The following is a 6,000-nucleotide window of genomic DNA, read 5'->3' as shown; positions in this document are numbered from 1 at the left end:
AAGTAACCTTGATATGTCAGGATGTAGATGCCCCACCCAAACACGTCACCCAGCCCTGAAACATCGGTACTGGTCAAAGCAGCATTGCTGTCCACACGTCCATCAGAGTGTTTCTTTGGACTTCATGGTTTTGCAGCTCCCAGTATTCTCTGAGACAACCTCTGAGGCCGTCACAGAGCAGCTGTATTTGTACTGACATTACATTACACACAGGTGCACTCTATTTAGTCATTAGCACTCATCAGGCAATGTCTATGGCCAACTGACTGCACTCAGACCAAAGGGGGCTGAATAATAATGCACATAACAATTCTCTTCACTCTGCTGACAAGAGATTCAACCCCCACTATGAGCACCTTCTAAAGAGCACCATTGAGAGTATCCTCACCAACTGCATCACTGTGTGGTATGACTCCTGCACTGGGTCCTGCAGGAAAAATATGACAACGGGTAGTGAGAGCAGTGGAGAGGATTGCAGGGTCCTCTCTTGCCTCCCTCCCCAGGAGATCTACTGCGCCTGCCTCATTCGAAAGGTCCTCTTCATTACAGGTGACTCCACTCATCTCTTCAACAGCGTCTTCAGTTTGCTGCCATCAGGAAGGATACTGAAGAGACCTTTTGACCTTTACATTTTCGTTAATATCTTTAAAACAGAAGCAGCACAAACGACAATTTTAGCAGCACAAACCAGCACAAGCGTAGCACAGTTGATTGACACCAGTTTTGTTTGATTTAATTAATGTGGGGGGGCTGGTTGACCTCTGGGGACCTCTAGAAATTTTCTTGAATATCTTTAAAATGATAGCAGCACAAACAAATATTTTTACAGCACAAACGTAGCATAAACGTTTGATACCACTTTTGTTGGATTTGAAGAAGGTGGGGGGTCGCGGGAAAAACCAGCAAAAGAACTCGAGCAGCTGGGCTATGTAAAAGGTGTAGGGGGGCGTGTTTGCGGTCACGTCCAGCGGGTGTGTGGGCTGTTTGAGTCATCTGTTACCAGGCAAACTCCAATGCAGCAGGCTGCTGAACACACACAGGCCTTTATTATATTCCTATATAATATGTGGTGAATTGTAAGCATGTATGCAATCCTGTCGGGGCTCCAGGTCACCTTAACTTCCTGTTGATCGGCCAGACGTCGCGCTGACCGAAGCTTCAGACCATTAATTAACTTGACCGAGCTTCAACTCTTTAATTAGCACAAAAATGCAATATGTGTATAACATGATTACAGTTGCACCTGCAATGAAAGATTGTTATGTAATTATGCTCACACCTGAAATACAGACTTTAATGTAACATCAACAGTTTCAATAAATGCTCTGACGAAATGATAATGATAAATGATAAGTGATGCAACAGTAATAATAATGGTTATGAATAGTAACAGTAAAATAATATTCTCATCTCGACAAGACCAATTTAGGCTAACGGCGCACTAATCCCATAACTGCATACCCATAATCCTCAACCGCCGTTGCTATGGAAATGAAGACAATCAGCAGCTTGACGCTACCCGTTATTCCTGTATTTGTTCTAAAATAATAACCAGCGATAAGTATCATCATAATACGAAAATAAACTGGCCCAGTGTTTAATGGTGTCATTACAAATTGGTCATTTTATTTTTTTTAAATTATCATTTATTTATTTTCTATTTTTTTTTTTTACAAATTGCAATATTTATCTGCAGCGCGCCTTTGTCAACAGATTTTAAGCAAGGCGATTGGATGGCTTTTACTGCAATGCATCTTGGGAGTCGTAGTAAATGTATGTTTCAACTCACGGTCCTGCTGCCAAGTGGTTTCTCGACACGAGGCAGATCCTAGCTAAGTAAGTTGTGATAAACTGTTGGTAATTTGCATGTTCACTGAAAATATTAATCAGCTGATATCAAACTTGAAATGTTTTCACAGAGCAGTCTGTGTACCAAGAGAACTACTTCTGCAAAAGTTTATTTAATGTTTCCTTTTGTAATGTATTCTCCTGTGTAAGTCACTTGCTTGGCCACCCAGCTACCGTTAGAACTGCTCTATTTTAGCAGTGCATCTTTTCTGTAATTAATTCAGTATTTTTAACCCTATTCTCGCAATTTACCCAATATTTACGACTATAATCTCCATCCATCCATCTTCATCCGCTTTATCCGAGGCCGGGTCGCGGGGGCAGCAGCCTAAGCAAAGAGGCCCAGACCTCCCTCTCCCCAGCCACCTCCTCCAGCTTATCCGGGGGAATACCAAGGCGTTCCCAGGCCAGCCGAGAGATATAATCTCTCCAGCGTGTCCTGGGTCTGCCCCGGGGCCTCCTCCCGGTGGGCCATGCCTGGAACACCTCACCCAGGAGGCGCCCAGGGGGCATCCTTGTCAGATGCCCGAACCACCTCAGCTGGCTCCTTTCGATGTGGAGCAGCAGCTGCTCTACTCTGAGCCCCTCCCGGATGGCTGAACTTCTCACCCTATCTCTAAGGGAGAGGCCAGCCACCCTTTGGAGGAAGCTCATTTCTGCCGCTTGTATCCGCGATCTCGTTCTTTCGGTCACTACCCACAGCTCGTGGCCATAGGTGAGGGTAGGGACGTAGATCGACCGGTAAATTGAGAGCTTCGCTTTAACACTCAGCTCCCTCTTCACCACGACGGACCGGTGCAGCGTCCGCATTACTGCAGCTGCAGCCCCAATCCGTCTGTCGATCTCCGGCTCCCTTGTAATCTCTTAATTGATTTTTTTTTCCTAAATATGGTGTAATACTGCCCATTATTATATTATTTATTTCTTTGGTCACAAATTATTTTTGTAATCATTTCACCAAAACAGACCTGAAATAATCCCTACATGTTCCATTTTCAATTGCAGAAATGACAAAGCCAAAAACCAAACCATGCCCTTCCTGTCAGGCTGCAAACACCTGCAACAGGAAGACATGCAGTGGATGCCTGGGCAGCCTGAACGTAAAGGAGGGATTGGAAAAAAAACAAGAACAGTTTAAAAACAGCAACTGGGCTGCCTCTGTTAAAAACAACAGAAATGCGAGCAGGGTGGTTAATTCAGCCCAGTTGTCAGTAAGTTTAAAAGTTCTGATCTAATAAGCGGTTGGTCTGCTAGACAATTCTTTATTAATCACAGTTGTCAATGTTTTCTTGTATATCATGAAGTAAGAAACTAACAAGACATGTATATACACATAAAATATTAATTTATAAAAGAGCATAAATATAAAAGTTATTCACATCAGAATAACATCATCACACTAAAGACATCAAACTAGAAAAAGCTTCAACTATTTTAATTTAAGCTACTTCTGATTTTTAATTTAATCGTCTATTAACTGAGAGACAAAACATTTCAAGATGGATTTGATCATACATTTACAGGTTTGGTCGCCATAAATACTTTTTAACTATCGACAACAATAAAACAACAAAGATGTGAAACTTAAAGGTTTGTTATACATCCGTTTGCTTACATGAAAGACTGGCTGCATGTTTTTCTTTGTTGTTCTTGCAGGTTTCAAAACTACACGCCCTGGGCTACCAGCCAATTCTGTTTCTTGGACAGTTTGACCGTAAGGGCCGTATAGTAGGGGACGTGATCTCTCACATCGAACCAGCGGAAGGTGCTGCACGTGACATCCTCATGAAGATGAGGAAGCTTTATGAACACCTTCTGAGAAGTAAGATATGCTTTGTCCGTTATCTGTAACCAGGTGTCCTTATCAGGTAGCCTATCCTAGCTGTCTTTGGGTGATACTCATGGTACACCCTAGATAAGTAGGCAGTTCACCACGAGGTACATAGAGACAAACAAGATGGTGAAGACGAGGATAGTTCAGAGTCACCAGCTATTCTATTCAACTCTACTCTATTCTGTTCTGTTCTGTTCTATTATTCAGCCAAGGTTCAGACCAGTAACCTTCTTGCTGTGAGGTGACAGCTGCCCTACATGTCCTGTGGCTAACATGAAAATAGTGTTATATCTGCCTTATTACCTCCCCATGTGGTGTTCACATCACCAAAGCTAGCCATCGTGAACCTCTGCTGTTACCTGACTTAACAATTTTGTATATATGTGTGTGTGTGTATATTATGGTCTTTCACACTCATGTTTATACAGATGTAATTGTACAAATCTTCTCGAACACCACACCTGATAATTCTCTTTGAGACTTTCTAGTATAACAAGTACATATGTAAACATGTTACCAACATGAACACAAAGATTCTTATACACTTATATACTTCTTAAGAGGTCACCTGATTACCTCCCTGAGGTCGTTAGCATCACCACTGTACAAAACTCTTAAGTCACAGTACTAGGTTGAAGTGTCAAATGTTGTGCACTACAAATTCAGGAAAGTAGTGTCATCAGAGGATAAAAGTCATTAGCTCTCTGGATTTATAGTCACACTCATTAATTTATTAATGTACAATGTAGAAAAGCACTACAGATGTCACATTACCCCCGAGGGCACTTGTACTGAATGATTTGGGTCAGTGAGGGTGTGAGATGACTTACTTGATGCCAATATTTACAAGTTGTAACTTTAGTAAAAACCTAACTGAAAACATGCAAATCACTACTTATTATGTGTTTATGTGTCCTGTACATTTTCAACCCCTTTTAATGAATATTTAGTATTTAAAATTTTGCAGAATTACAAGTTTCACCTCCTGCTAAAAGTTCTCCACCAGCAGCTGGACCATCCTCTGCTGACAGTGTGGATGCTGGACCAGTCCCAGACCCAGAGGCTCTAAACCAGCAATTTATTCTTCATTTAGAGCCTGAACCAACATCTTCCTCTGTCAGCCTCCTGCATCCTCCTCTTCATCTCTGCTTCCTCCTGCATCCTCCTCTTCATCTCTGCTTCCTCCTGCATCCTCCTCTTCATCTCTGCTTCCTCCTGCATCCTCCTCTTCATCTCTGCTTCCTCCTGCATCCTCCTCTTTATCTCTGCTTCCTCCTGCATCCTCCTCTTCATCTCTGCTTCCTCCTGCATCCTCCTCTTCATCTCTGCTTCCTCCTGCATCCTCCTCTTCATCTCTGCTTCCTCCTGCATCCTCCTCTTTATCTCTGCTTCCTCCTGCATCCTACTCTTCGTCTGTTCTTCCTCCTGCATCCTCCTCTTCATCTCTGCTTCCTCCTGCATCCTCCTCTTCATCTCTGCTTCCTCCTGCATCCTCCTCTTTATCTCTGCTTCCTCCTGCATCCTCCTCTTCATCTCTGCTTCCTCCTGCATCCTCCTCTTCATCTCTGCTTTCTCCTGCATCCTCCTCTTCATCTCTGCTTCCTCCTGCATCCTCCTCTTCATATCTGCTTGCAACTGCATCCTCCTCTTCATCTCTGCTTCCTCCTGCATCCTCCTCTTCATCTCTGCTTCCTCCTGCATCCTCCTCTTCGTCTCTGCTTCCTCCTGCATCCTCCTCTTCGTCTCTGCTTCCTCCTGCATCCTCTTTGTTTGTTCTTCCTCCTGCATCTTCCTCTTCATCTCTGCTTCCTCCTGCATCCTCTTTGTTTGTTCTTCCTCCTTCATCCTCCTCTTCATCTCTGCTTCCTCCTGCATCCTCCTCTTCATCTCTGCTTCCTCCTGCATCCTCCTCTCCATCTCCACATCCTGCATCTCCCTCAATTTCTACGGTGTACACCTCGGATGTCCCAAACAAAAAAAGGACAAGGAAAGGTTAGACGTTATGTTAGTGTAAATGTACGAAACACATGACAGGTTCGTTAAGTTTGATAAGATTTCTTTTTTCAGTTTGTTTCATTCTTTCATTTTCTCCAGTTTTACAGACCTCATGTAAATATTTCCTTTGTTATTTTTCAGAATGCTGAAAACACCGTACACAGAAGATTTTCAAATATGAAGAGATAGTAGTCAGGAGAGTTGTAAATGTAAGTAATTTAGCCTGCTGTTGTGCAGATTTGTTTGCGTCTTTGGACTTCCCGGATTTGAACTGTGCCTGACTGACTATCCATAAGCTTTTGTATTTGATGAATCTTCACTAA

The sequence above is a fragment of the Aulonocara sp. 'chitande type north' Nkhata Bay genome, linkage group LG3 (assembly GCF_057382095.1).
Source record: "Aulonocara sp. 'chitande type north' Nkhata Bay isolate Kocher_YH1m ecotype deep benthic linkage group LG3, A_spYH_male_GT1.1, whole genome shotgun sequence".
Classification (NCBI taxonomy): Eukaryota; Metazoa; Chordata; class Actinopteri; order Cichliformes; family Cichlidae; genus Aulonocara; species Aulonocara sp. 'chitande type north' Nkhata Bay.
The sequence above is the reverse complement of the archived record's forward strand: the minus strand, read 5'-3'. Positions refer to the sequence as shown.